The following is a 14,567-nucleotide window of genomic DNA, read 5'->3' on the forward strand; positions in this document are numbered from 1 at the left end:
AAGGAATTACTATTCATAGAACAAAGGAGTGAAAATACAATTAACTAAAACCAAAAGGCATGAACTACCGGTTTCGACGAGTCCTTACATGAACCCGGAATGGTCCCAAAATGATACTAAAATAGTCCCAAAACATCACGACGGGATCCCGACCAAATCCCGAAAACTATCCAGAAATGATCTCTGAGGAGTCCCCAAATGGTTCCGAAATGACCCTGACGGAATCCCGAAATCCATCCAGAAATGATGCCGGAAAGGTCCCCAACTGATCCCGAAAAAGTCCCGAAATTACCTTGAAAAGTCCCGAAAACCATACAGTAATGATCCCGAAAAAGTCCCGAAATTACTCTGACGGGTCCCGAAAACCATACAGTAATGATCCCGAAATAGTCCCGAAAAATTCCCGAAATGACCCTGACGGGATCCCGGACGGATCCTGAGGTGATCTCAGAAGGGTGCCCAAATGATCTTGAAATAGTGCAGAAAGTCACGAAATGACCCAGTTGGGATCGCGGATGGATTCCGAAAACCATCCAGAAATGACCCCGGAAAGATCTCAAAATTATCCCGGATGCATTCCAGAAACCATTCAGATATGATCCCTAAAGAGTCCCCAAATGATCCCGAAATGACTCTGACGGGATCCCACATTGATCGGGAAAACCATCCAGAACTGATGCCTGCAGGCTCCCCAAATGAACCCGAAATAATCCAGAAGAAGTCACGAAATTACGCCGACGGGACTCCGTAAATGGTCCAGAAAGAATCCCTGGGTTTCCCCAAATGATACCGAAATAGTTCCGAACAAGTCCCGAAATGACCCCAACGGGATCCCAAAAACCATCCAGTAATGATCCCGGAAGAATTCCCAAAGGATTCCGAAATACTCCCGAAAAAGTCCCGGACGGATCTCGAAAACTATTCAGAAATGCTCCCGGAAGGATACCCTAAATGTCCCAAAATAACCCCGACGGGATCCCAGATGGATCCCGAAAACTCTCCGGAAATGATCGCGAAAAGTCCCGAAATAACATTGACGGGATCCCGGACGGATCGCGAAAATGATCCACAAATGGTGCCAGAAGGGTCCCAAAATCATCCCGAAATAGTCCCGAAATTACCCTAACGGGATCCTGAAAACCAACAAGAAATGATCCCTGAAGGATCCCCAAATGATCCTAAAATAGTCCCGAAATAACCCTGAGGGGACACCGAAAGTCATCGAGAAATGATATCGGAACGATACCCAAATGATCCGGGAATAGCCTCGAAAAAGTCCCGAAATACCTCCGGACGTATCCCAAAAATCATTCAGAAATTATCCCGGAAGGGTACTAAAATGATCCCGAAATAGTCCCGAAAAGGTCCTGAAATAAACCCGACGGGATGCCGGACGCATCCAGAAATGATCCCGTAAAAGTCCCGAAATGACCCTGACATAGTCCAGAAAAAGTCCCGAAATTACCCCGATGGGATACCGAACGGATCCCGAAAACTACTCTGAAATGATCCCGGAAGGCTCCGAAAATGATGCCGAAATAGTCCCGAAAAAGTCCCCATATGACCCCGCCGTGATCCCGCACGGATCCCGAAAACTATACAGAAATGATCCCGCAAGGGTCCCAAAATGATCCCGAAATAATCCCGACGGGATGAATGACGAATACCGAAAACCATCCAGTGTCACTGCTCACTTTGTAAGCCCTCGACTTATTTGACCTATTGAATTTGTAATATTGGTGAAGGTCAGTAAACGTAAAGTTATAATGCCTAAAAATTATTAAAAAGTAATTATTGGAAGGGTCGTGGAAAGAAATTTCGCCAGTGGACTATTGTCCATCTGTGTCCCTGAACAATTGTGGTGTGTCGCAAACTCGGCAACGGAGTGGAGGCACCACAATTGCGTTTGGGTTAAATTTAAAAAGAAAAGAAAAGGAGGCGAGAGAGATTTCTCGTTATAATAATGATTTTATTTGAAGTGAAAATTAAAATTAGTACAATAATTTACCTTCGTAATAAAATGTGGTGGGGCTCCTCGGACAGTGTTAGCTCTGGTTCGCTCAACGATCGCTGGAAAAGTAGACGGTTGCCTTGTCGAGGACAACCGTTGAACCGCGGAAAAAGTCTCCGGTTTTAAGGGGAAGCTTCCCCACATAGTTGTACCGGCATGCATGTATATGTGTACGGGCAACATAACCCTACCTATGTACACATATACATGCAGGTGGGCGAACTAGGCGTCGATAATATGGTGCTATTAGGGTGGCGCAAATTAATGAGAATTTAGGCGTCGGGCCTAAACATGCCGGCCCCCTTGCGATACGCAACAGCCCAGACTCCGCCCGAGCGTCCCCGACCACGATTTGTCTTAAAACTAGATTCTAAAATTAAATGGTGCGCGCCGGATGGCGCGACGGCATCCTCCTTTCCTTCGCCGTGACCTAGAGCTAGGACGATAGAAAAAAAATTAATGGAAACCGTAACATATATTTCTTGCCATTTATATAAAACTTCATTTATTTCGGGAAAATACAATATACATGTATAAGCTTATCATCAGCTAACTAACTCTAAATAGCCATTGAGGTATATCAGATCGGGTGGGTCCCGGAGAGTACCCACCCGAAGATCGTGCTTTGCGCGAGCAGCGATCCGAAGGATGGTGGCAATGTGCCCGACGTCATGATTTCGGCGTAGACGTCGCCGCCTAGGACGAGGCGAATTGGGGTGGACGCATAAAAGTGGGGGTCCGCAAGAAGGATGTGCTCGTAAGGAGCCGCGACGCTGGGGTCGACGTTGTACGTTGGACAGACGCCCCTGAACTCGTGGACGCAGACTGCGTGAGTCGTCACCGTCTTACTCTGCCCATGTTTGCCTCTAAAACGAATAAAACAGCCGGTTTCGCCGTCGGCGTTGGTTGTCGGCAGTGCTAACTCTCGCGCCAGCCTGCGGTCGATCGTTGTGCGGGAGGAACATGCGTCTATGAGTGCACGAATGAGGTGCAGACGCCCTCCGGCTTCCACCTTCACGATCGCAGTCGGCGCCAGAGCAGCCATGGGCCGAAGAGTTGGGCCGGCTGAGGCGCGGGCCGGAATGACCCCGTTCCGGAAGGAACTGTGTTGGGGTAGCTGGCGCGGCCGAGTGGCCAGTCTACCGTCTCGATGGTCTTCCTTCACGTGTCGTATCTCGTGTAACTGGCGCGGCCGAGGGGCCAGTCTACGATCGCGCGTTGGTCGATGTGCTTGCGTTCGTTGTTGCGTAGGTGGGCGGAACGGCCGTGATTCCGCTCCACTTTTTGCTCGTCGCTCGTGTGCTAATAGGGGTCGGAACGGCCGTGGGTCCGATCCCCTAGTGTCGGAATTTACTATATGGGAGCCCGCTCCACTCCCGGATGGCAGTTGTGGTTCTTCTGCAAAGGCCGACTCGGACGCGTGGAGAGACAGCGCCTCATCCATCATCCCGTCGTCCACCTCTTCCATCGTAGGCATCTGCTCATAACCTTCTCCCTCTTCTTCCATGACTAGCTGGTACCAGCTCTTCGGCGGCTCTGGCTCGGACGACAAGTCCTCCATGGAAATGTGCAGCGTGGTATGATGATTGCTACCACATCTTCGGCACCTTCCTTTGCTAGTGCAGTCTTTGGCACGATGTACCATTGAAAGGCAGTTTTGGCAGTACTTGGCCTTTATAATTTCGCGCAGTCGTTGCAGCGGCGACTTCGCGCGGTAGATCGGGCATGACTTGATTGGGTGTTTCGCGTCGCATAAGTGGCACGTGGGTAACGAGCGGCCTGGCGCTCAGTCCTCCTTCTTAGCGAAGCGTAACGAGTCATTCTATTGAGAGTATGGAAGAAAATAAAGGAAACTCGTTGAGTTGTTATGACTGTGTCACGCTTTCGGTGGCGAGTAAGCCCCAATTCTATTATCGGCGCTTTTGAAATTTCGCGCGTGAGTAGGGTGAAAACATGTCTAAAAGCCTACGAGAATATATTCATCTCGCGTACGTTATGTGCGTTGCTTCTTTCCCCGCACGTTATGTGCCTGGGTCATTAGTGCCTTATTCTGTTTAATTTTGTGTCATCCGGTAGCGCTTCAGCTAGTCAGGCATACTAGTGCTGCAGAAAAATTGACATTTAAGTTGCTTGGTACTCACATTTTGGTACCGAACCGGGTAGAGAGTGTATAATATGGGATCTTGCGAGTCGTTGTTATTTGTGTTGTTGGTGCTGAAAACCAACAACTTTCCTGCCCGCCACAAAAAAAATGTTTGGTCAGCAAAATTTTATGTCATATAAGAAAAAAAATTAAAAATCTTCGTTTTGGACTAGGCGTAAAATTTGTCGAATGAGCCATTCTTTTGTATTGCCCTTCGATTATTTGTCCAGCTTTTCCCAATTACGCTTTTAGTCCTGTTTTATTGATGGTCTTTACTAAAAGGCACGGTTCCAGAAGTGTAGTTGGTTCCGATACCGATTTGCCAGAAACGGGTTTTTGGGTACCCGTTTGCATCTTTTTATGCATCCCTAATATGATGTACATTTAAAACTCGGCATATATATGTACATTCGTTGGTATAAGTATATGGGCAGTCAGTGCGCGGACTTTACCGCATTGGTAGATTGACCAACCTTTTTGACCCATTTTTCATACCTGCTACTCCTACCACCAAACCCAAAAAATCTAACACCATTTCAATATCTTCGCATTAAAACCAAATATTGTAATAATTTGGTATTGAATTGTCGCGCCCACCCAAAATAACATTAAGGGGTGATGCTGACCAATCCAATCACATTTTGAAACATTTGTAAACAGACTTCAAAGACAAGAAATAAAGTTGCTTATTAAATGAATGTAGTGAATGCGCACGCATATATATTCCTGCTCTATTTTCATCAGTTTGTGTGCACAATTCTGAACGAAAAATAAAGTTTAAAGTAAGAGAACATGTCGGTGGTTTTATGGCATTATTTTTGGCACATTGGAAAAACCTACCACTACCAACCTTTTCATTATTTAGAGTCCGCGCGCTGGTATAAGCATACCAACGGCAAAGGCAAAAACGAAACAATACTCGCGAACATTGATACATACCTATGTACATATATATAACGTAAATTCCACAGAATTGAAGCAAACGGTAGATTGCTTCATTCTTTTCATTTTTTACGCTGGTTGGAGTACGATGTTCGGTGGTCATTGTGGACATGGTAAGTGAATTTTAATTGCATTTGATAATTTAATTCATAATTAAATTTACATTATGTTATTTATTTTATTTTTCAGGTGGATATGGGCCCGGACACCGTGGATTGCACACAGAAAACATCTTTCTTCCAAGCCTTATCGATCCCCACCAAGATTTCGAAGGGTACTATTGAAATCATCAACGATGTACCTATTTTGAAACCTAGTGATAAGGTCGGTGCTCATGTGTGAGCTCATTTTTACACCTCAATTTCAGTAAATTACAAATTGGAATATATTTTCTGTCTACATAGAATCGCACTTTGCTTGCCTGTCAAGTTGTACTGGACGTAGGGCGATTCAAGCAAACACAATAAACTTTATACATCATATAATTCTTGATGAGTACACTATCTCTTCACATTCGTAAATTGTGAAGATAACAGTTTTCCCTTGTGCGGCTTACAATTCACACGAAAATAAAACTTCCATTATGCTTCGCCTTGCTATTATCGGAGGCACCGGCATGGCCGGTCAATGTGTTGTTGATTACGCTTTGGAAAAAGGGTTAAAAGTTCGCCTTTTGTACCGCAGTGAATCGACATTACCCGATCGTTTTAAGGATTTAGATTCATTAGTATTCCAAACCTTATGCACAATAATAAATTACTGGTGTTTCCGAAGCAACATTGCTGAACATGTTAAAAAGCTCGCCCTTTTCATATGGTTTCGTAATGAAGCATCTTAATTGGGATACAAAAATACAAAATAACAATATTAAATTATAAATGCACTGAAAACCGATTAGTGTAAATTGTAAAAATTAATTTAATTGAACTGATTTGATTAGTTCATTGCTGTTGAGACCCAACTTATTCTGATATTCATCGTAGGAAAGGCGAGATGGATGCCAGCGATGATGCTGGAGAAACATCTGGGGAGGGTGACAAACATAATTCTGCAGCAAATTCATCATGAAAAAGTTGTAGATGAGCTATCAAAAACGAGTCCTTAAGGAATGGACAAAATTCCTGAAATTTTGGATTCAGCGTTGAAAGGTCTTCCAGACAGGTGGAAGAACTACGTTATTCGTGGCATATTTACATGGATTATGATATGCGGCTTTGCATTTATAATATACGGAGGTCCGTTAGCACTTATGATAACGACGCTCCATGTACAAGTTAAATGTTAACCAGATGTGATTTCCATTGGCTATCAAGTTTATCGCATACATGGTCTACCATGGTTCCGCAGTTTTGTCCTGGTATGTTCTTCTAACGTTCAACTCTTCTTCTATGGTGAAAACTTAGTCGACTATTTTGGTGTAGTCATAAATCGTGTGGAATATTTAAAGTTTTGGTAACTTATCATTGCTTCCTGTCCTTTGCGTTATGTTGCATTGGGTTTGTATGGTTTGTGCTGAGTCTGGTGAAAAAGTATTATATGAATCAGTTCAGTTTGTTCGCTTGGACTCATGTCTCGTTGCTGATCGTGGTTACACAGGGTTATTTAATAATACAAACTATTCTTGAAGGACTTATTTGGTTTATATTTCCGGTGTAATTAAACTAAGACCAAAGAAAACATGGGAAGGTTTTATTGGTGGTGGTTTTGCTGCAGTAATTTTTGGAATTATCTTTTCCTATTTCCTTTGCCATTGTCAATACTTTGTATGTCCAATTTTATTCGGAGGAATTGGGACGCATGAACATGGTTTGTCAGCCAAGTTATTTATTCACAAAATTACAGCTAAAGTATGTTTGGTATGGGTAAATCTATAAGCATATGCATTTGTGTGGCACTCAGTTGCATTGAGCTTATTCAGTTCAATTATTGGACCATTTGGTGGTTTCTTCGCCTCAGGATTCGAACGTGATTTCAAAATAAAGGACCTTGATGACATGGACATGGTGGAATAATGGATCGCTTCGACTGTCCATTTTGGGATGGCAACTTTTGTGAATGTCTACATTTTTAGCTTTATTAGACCTCCTGCACCATCTAAGATATTAACACAGATTTACAATTGGAAACCGGAGCCACAACTACAAATTTACAAATCACTCAAAGAAGGTCTTGGAGACTTAAAAACCAACTACAAGAACAAAAAGAACCCCAAGCACTGTCACCTCAATGCAACAGCAGCAGCAGCAACCACTTTGATATTTTTCATTCAATGCAGCAACCTCATTTGCTTTGGTGTATGTATATGTAGGCTACCGTCTGTTTAGTAAGCTGGTGCTGTATGACGATGAAAATGTGGCGGTACGCCGTGATATCGTGTGGCAGACGCGGATTAGGGAGTTGTACTAATAAGCCATGTGCGGAGATTTCATCCTTTGCTAACCCCAATAGCAGATATTGCGCTTCAGGTCTAGCTAGAATTGCTTTCATCTGCAAGTTTGCTAGCAAAAAATTGTGTCTATCGGATAAAATCCGCAATATTTTCATTGCAATATTGAATTTGTGTTTGCTGCTGATTGCATATACTAATCATGCCATGCCTGACTAATAAAATAGACACATCATCCATAAACGAAGCCAACAAAAAACAATCATATACCCCTAACGTCCCCCACATCGACAGGTAATACATTAGCCGGCGGAGCAGCATCACCAGCAGGTGGAGGAAATACATCAACAAACTGGGCGCAGTCGTCATTCAAATCGTCTCGCTGGTAAGCAACGCGCAGTGCGTGTACGCAACGAATAATGTCCAATCAGTGCGCGCTATGATATAATATGCAAGGAGAAAGATGCAGTTATTGTTACGAATGCAGCCAGTGACGAAAATGCATTGTAAGCCGCATCGAATGATATCGAAAATTATAGCGTTGGCGCTAATACAAATGTCGACCAGAACGACGGGATACTTTTGATGGCGAGTCAGTGGGTCTAGATGAGATCGAACCACGACTCTACTTAGGTAAGCTTGCCTAGTAATTAATATATGGGTATAATAGTAAATTGCTTCCGCTTTCCTTTAGGTTTTCTCACTTCAGCGACACGTATGGAAACATTGAAAAAGGAGAATATGGCGCATATATTGACGTTGGACTCAGTGCCGCGGCCACAACATAAAGCAAGGGCAAGCTTCCTTACACCCAAATATGTGCACGGTAAGTTGGATGTATACTTCTTTGGCAGTTTGCAAAAATCTTCGTTAATTGGAATTTGGTGACTTAATAACACCCAATGCTCAAGGACTAAAAACCCAAGATTCTCATTTTTTTTTGTAAAGAATTTTGCATTATTTTAGATTTCCCTCTATATATATAGAGTATAGAGCCATCTGCAAAATTTTGCTTAAATTTATTCAACGCTGCATGCGGTTTTATATCCTTATTCCTTGCACTAAAAAATTAATGAGTTATGAAGCTGAAGGCTTAACGTTTTAAGAATATTTGAAAGTTTTGGGAGTTTTCATCGCATTCTTACAAATTCGGGTTGAGTTAATTGAAGTTTGTAAAACTCTAACTCATTTAATAATGGTAATGTCTGGGGCAGATGGCTTTTCTCGTCTGCGGTAGGCTTTTCCGGTCTCCTCGCTCTAGGTGAGCGAGTGAATTTGGGTTGTAAGATTAAGAATAAAATGGGCTGAGTCCCTTTCGGTTCTATGTGGCGTATATCGGATCTGCGTTAGATTGTTGGTTGGCCTCGTTTCGGGAAAACGAGTGAGTGGGAAGATTTCTGGAAAATGTAAAGACGAGGTTGATTTTTATTGATTTTTTTTTTTTTAAAGGAGGTATGTGGAAGCCGGAGGGATTGTTAAGAGGAGCTCGTAGTCCTCTCACAGTCTGTCTCCATGGGAAGAAGGATCAGTTTGACCAAAGGTCGTCTGACTTGACCCTTCTCGGTTATGAGGTCGACTACATGTACTCGGTTATCTTCGCCGGGGTGTACGTTGACGACTCTACCTAACCTCCATTCGTTGGGAGATAAATTGTCCTCTTTGAGGACAGCGAGATCTCCCACTTTTATATTTTCCTTGGGATGCTTCCACTTCACTCGTTTTTGGAGTTCGGATAAATATTCGGTTTTCCATCGCCGGCAGAAGGTTTGATGGAGGGCCTTGAGCTTCTGCCATCTATTTGGCATGGAGGCAGGGCTTTCGTTCGCATCCGGTTCTGGCGGCGCCAGAAGATGGCTGCCGGTGAGGAAATGTCCTGGGGTTAGTGGCTCCAGGTCCGTTGGGTCATTGGACGCCGGGCTGAGAGGCCGTGAATTTAGGCATGCCTCGATCCGGCACAGAAGGGTTTGGAACTCCTCCATGGTATATTTATGGAGAGAAGAGACCTTTTTGAAGTGGCTTTTGAAGCTCTTCACTCCCGCTTCCCACAGGCCGCCCATATGCGGAGCGCCGGCGGGAATAAAATGCCAAGTTAATGCTTGATGGCTATACTTGGAGACTGTTTTGTCTCGGCTTTCTGCCAGGAAGGCTTTGAATTCCGATCGTAGAGATCGGGAAGCTCCGACAAAGTTCGTACCATTGTCGGAGTAGATGTTTTTTGGACATCCTCTTCTCGCGATAAAACGCGAAAAGGCTGCGAGGAAGCATGGGGTGCTCAGGTCACTAGTGGCCTCTAGGTGGATGGCCTTAGTGGAGAAACAAACAAATAGGCATACGTAGCCTTTGGACAGTCGACATCCCCTACCGCGGTAGCTTTTTATGTCGAAAGGCCCCGCGAAATCTACCCCGGTATTGGTGAACGCGCGAGTAAAAGTAGTACGTTCGCAGGGAAGGGTACCCATAAGTTGGGACTGCTTCTGCTTCCTGTGAATAATGCAGGTTTTGCAATTGTGGATGATGGCTCTGATCATTGTCTTGACATTCGGAATCCAATACTGGGTTCGAATAAGGCGTAGCATGAGCTGGTTCTCGCCATGAAGGGAATCATGATGAATCATCATGACTGCAAGGTGAGACAGCCTGCAATTGTAAGGCAAGATGATCGGATGCCGCTCGTTGAATGACATGTCTTTTGAAGCCCCTAGACGACCTCCTGTTCTGATAATGTCGTCTTTGTCGATGTATGGGTTGAGTGACAGGATTTCACTCTTCCGATCAATAGGTTCCCTATTCTTTAATTTTAAATATTCGGTACCGTAAAATTGTTTCTGGCAGACTCATATTAATGCTTGAGTCGTTGCCTTAATCTCATCGGCTGAGATTATGCACGACTTTTCTTGGAACACTGCTTTGGTTTTAGGATGCGTTCTTTTATAGAATCTCCTAACATAAGATAAGACTTTCAAAGCTCGTGGCAAATCTGAAAATCGTTCAAGAATATCTGTATGATCTACCCTTGTCGTGGCATATGATTGTGCCCTCTTTTCCTCAACGGACGTGTTGTAATCGGCATCTTGTGCTGGCCAGTGAGAATTGTCTTCTTGTAGCCAAGAAGGACCCTGCCACCACAACGAATTGTTGACCAAATCTGACGCTAGTAGTCCTCTGCTCCCCAAGTCCGCTGGGTTAGATTCCGAGTCAACGTGAAGCCCGTCCTTATTACCGACCATATCGAGGATCTTGGTGATTCGATGTGCGACGAAGGTTGACCAAATACAGGGCGGCTTGCGTATCCATGCGAGTACGATGGTTGAATCCGTCCAGAGGTGAACTTTTACTGGTCCCAAATGAATATTTCGGAATATTGATTCCATCATTTCTGCGAGAAGCACGGCGCCGCAGAGTTCTAAACGTGGTAGCGAGATGGTTTTCACTGGAGCTACTCTGGTTTTTGCTAAGAGTAAGTGTATGAAAACCTGATCGTCTCTTTTTACGCGCATATATATCGCTGCAGCATATGCTTTCTCGGAAGCGTCACAGAAACCGTGGATTTCTATTTCGCCTTCCGGGGAAAAATTTACCCACCGCGGTATCCGTATGTTATCTATTTCGCCATAGTGTTGGGTGAAGGTTTTCCACCGTTCTAATGTATTTGGTGAGACAGGCTCATCCCATCCGGTGCCTTCTAACCAAATATTCTGCATTAATATTTACGCCACTATGACCATTGGGGCGAGCCACCCCAATGGGTCGAACAGCTTGGCGATGGCTGACAATATTTCTCGCTTAGTTAGTTTTTCTGGCTCCTCCAGTGGTCCTGCTTTAAAATAAAAGAGATCGGAGTGGGCATTCCATCTTATGCCCAATGCTTTCACGGTGCTGGTGTCTTCGAACGCCAGAAAGTCTTCGCTTAGTCGATCAGTTTTCGGGATGTCTTTTAGAACTGCCTCCGAGTTTGATGTCCATTTCCGAAGTGGAGAACCAGCTGACTGTAGTACCTGTCGTATTTCATCCCTTGCCTTAATGGTCGATGCGATGGTGTGTCCTCCCGCTAATACGTCGTCTGCATACATGCATTCTCGCAGGATGCTCGATGCTGTTGGATGGGAATGTTCCACATCGTCAGCTAGCTGTAGAAGCGTTCTGATGGCCAGGTATGGAGCGCAGTTAACCCCGAACGTTACAGTCTTTAACTCGTAGAGGCCTATTGGGTTACTAATGTCCTTTCGGAAAACAATCCTCTGAAATTTGGTATGGTTGGCATCCATCCAAATTTGCCTATACATTTTCTCTATATCGCTATTAAAGACATATCGATAGAGTCTCCAACGTAGAATAAGAATTGGGAGATCTGCTTGTAGTATTGGACCAGGGAGGAGAATGTCGTTTAGGCTGGTGCCATTAGCCGTCGGGCTTGAGGCATTGAAAACGACTCGGACTTTCGTCGTTATACTTTCTGCTTTGACAACGGCGTGGTGTGGCAGAAAGTAATTATTTGTTTCATCTGCCGCGACGACACTGCTGATTTTTTCCATATGTCCAAGCGTCTCGTATTCTGAGAGTACCCTAATATATTCTTTCCCTAAGTCCGGATTTTTTATTAACCGGGACTCGTTTCGATAATATTGTGAGAATGCGCGCTTAAGGGATCCTCCTAAACTCAACTCTTCTGAGTAGCCTTGCAGAAACCGTGGATTTCTATTTCGCCTTCCGGGGAAAAATTTACCCACCGCGGTATCCGTATGTTATCTATTTCGCCATAGTGTTGGGTGAAGGTTTTCCACCGTTCTAATGTATTTGGTGAGACAGGCTCATCCCATCCGGTGCCTTCTAACCAAATATTCTGCATTAATATTTACGCCACTATGACCATTGGGGCGAGCCACCCCAATGGGTCGAACAGCTTGGCGATGGCTGACAATATTTCTCGCTTAGTTAGTTTTTCTGGCTCCTCCAGTGGTCCTGCTTTAAAATAAAAGAGATCGGAGTGGGCATTCCATCTTATGCCCAATGCTTTCACGGTGCTGGTGTCTTCGAACGCCAGAAAGTCTTCGCTTAGTCGATCAGTTTTCGGGATGTCTTTTAGAACTGCCTCCGAGTTTGATGTCCATTTCCGAAGTGGAAAACCAGCTGACTGTAGTACCTGTCGTATTTCATCCCTTGCCTTAATGGTCGATGCGATGGTGTGTCCTCCCGCTAATACGTCGTCTGCATACATGCATTCTCGCAGGATGCTCGATGCTGTTGGATGGGAATGTTCCACATCGTCAGCTAGCTGTAGAAGCGTTCTGATGGCCAGGTATGGAGCGCAGTTAACCCCGAACGTTACAGTCTTTAACTCGTAGAGGCCTATTGGGTTACTAATGTCCTTTCGGAAAACAATCCTCTGAAATTTGGTATGGTTGGCATCCATCCAAATTTGCCTATACATTTTCTCTATATCGCTATTAAAGACATATCGATAGAGTCTCCAACGTAGAATAAGAATTGGGAGATCTGCTTGTAGTATTGGACCAGGGAGGAGAATGTCGTTTAGGCTGGTGCCATTAGCCGTCGGGCTTGAGGCATTGAAAACGACTCGGACTTTCGTCGTTATACTTTCTGCTTTGACAACGGCGTGGTGTGGCAGAAAGTAATTATTTGTTTCATCTGCCGCGACGACACTGCTGATTTTTTCCATATGTCCAAACGTCTCGTATTCTGAGAGTACCCTAATATATTCTTTCCCTAAGTCCGGATTTTTTATTAACCGGGACTCGTTTCGATAATATTGTGAGAATGCGCGCTTAAGGGATCCTCCTAAACTCAACTCTTCTGAGTAGCCTTGCTTGAATGGGAGGGATACTACATACCTCCCATCTTTGTTTCTTCTTGTTGTTTCTTTATACAGCTGTTCGCAATATGCGTCATCTGCATTAATGCTTTTGCCTTTTGGCAAATTTTCTAACTCCCAGAATGCTTTTAGTTGGTTGTCCAGCGCGACTTCGTTGTAAAACGACACTATGTTCTTTGTTGGATTCGGCGCTTCAATACGACCGGTTAGTATCCAACCGACCACTGTCTCTTGGGCCAGAAGTGTATTTAGTACATTCTTTTTTTGACCGCTTAGTATAATTTGGGGATATATGTCTCCACCAAGTATGAGGTCTACATCTTCATTGACGTAGAACCTCTTGTCTGCCAAAACTAAGTCTGGGAATGCCTGCATAGTCATTGTTTCGATATGGCAGGATGGCAGATTCCCTGTTAGTTTGGCTAAAATTAGAACAGGAGTAGTCAAGCTAAAGCATGGGTCCACTGGTGAGCGTAGCTCGATGGTGGATGCCTCTTTCACTTGAGCAGATACTGCGTTGGTGATGCCTGAGACTTGGGCATGCATTTTCCTTGCCGGCAAATTGATTCTGCGTTTTAGTCGTTCTGTCATGAAAGAGCATTCAGACCCTGAATCAATTAGTGCCCGCGCGGAGAAGTCGGTACCATTATAATGAATGTGTACGCGAGCAGTTCCTAATAGCACGCCTGTGCTGGAATGAGCATGACAGGAATTTACATTCTGGTTCGCAGAAGTATTTGGTTGCCCCGATTCCTGTCTCCTTTGTGCTTGTGCTGAAGTTGACGGGATATGATCCGCGTCTTTAAATGGATTGCGCCTCGTAGTTTGCTGAACGGTATCCGCATGCAGGAGCGTGTGGTGACGAGAGTGGCATTTGGCCCAGTTGTACGAACTGGTGCACCTCGTCACTGTGTGTCCTGGGGATAAACAGTTCAGGCATCCCCCCGTGGATTTGATGAAGTTGATTCTCTCCACTGGGGTCAGATCACAGAATCGGGGACAATTCCGTAACCTGTGTTCGGCTTTGCACATTTTGCAAAAAACCCTTGATGTTGATTTTGAGGTAGCTTTTGATACCTTCGTTTGGAAGGCACCAAGTCTTTTTATGGGGGTTTCGGTTGTATGCCGAGTATTCGCTGGCTTTTGTCCCTTTTGGGCGTTAGTTCCGGTGAAGCTAGACACTGTTTCCAGTGTCTGAAACCTATTTGATAGAAATTTGTCCATATCTTCCCATTTAGATATGTCCATTTTATGG

At 44.5% G+C, this 14,567-nt stretch overlaps 1 protein-coding gene and 1 pseudogene across 10 annotated transcripts in view; one reads left to right on the plus strand and one right to left on the minus strand.

Moving 5' to 3' along the window:
- Nucleotides 1–7,602, plus strand: part of LOC137234698 (phosphatidate cytidylyltransferase, photoreceptor-specific-like) — a 30,714-nt pseudogene extending 23,112 nt beyond the window's left edge.
- PIP4K (phosphatidylinositol 5-phosphate 4-kinase) overlaps nt 1–14,567 on the minus strand; it is a 1,849,876-nt gene that overhangs the window by 305,505 nt on the left and 1,529,804 nt on the right. The window lies entirely within an intron of this gene.

Source organism: Eurosta solidaginis, chromosome X (assembly GCF_040869045.1).
Source record: "Eurosta solidaginis isolate ZX-2024a chromosome X, ASM4086904v1, whole genome shotgun sequence".
Taxonomy (NCBI): Eukaryota; Metazoa; Arthropoda; class Insecta; order Diptera; family Tephritidae; genus Eurosta; species Eurosta solidaginis.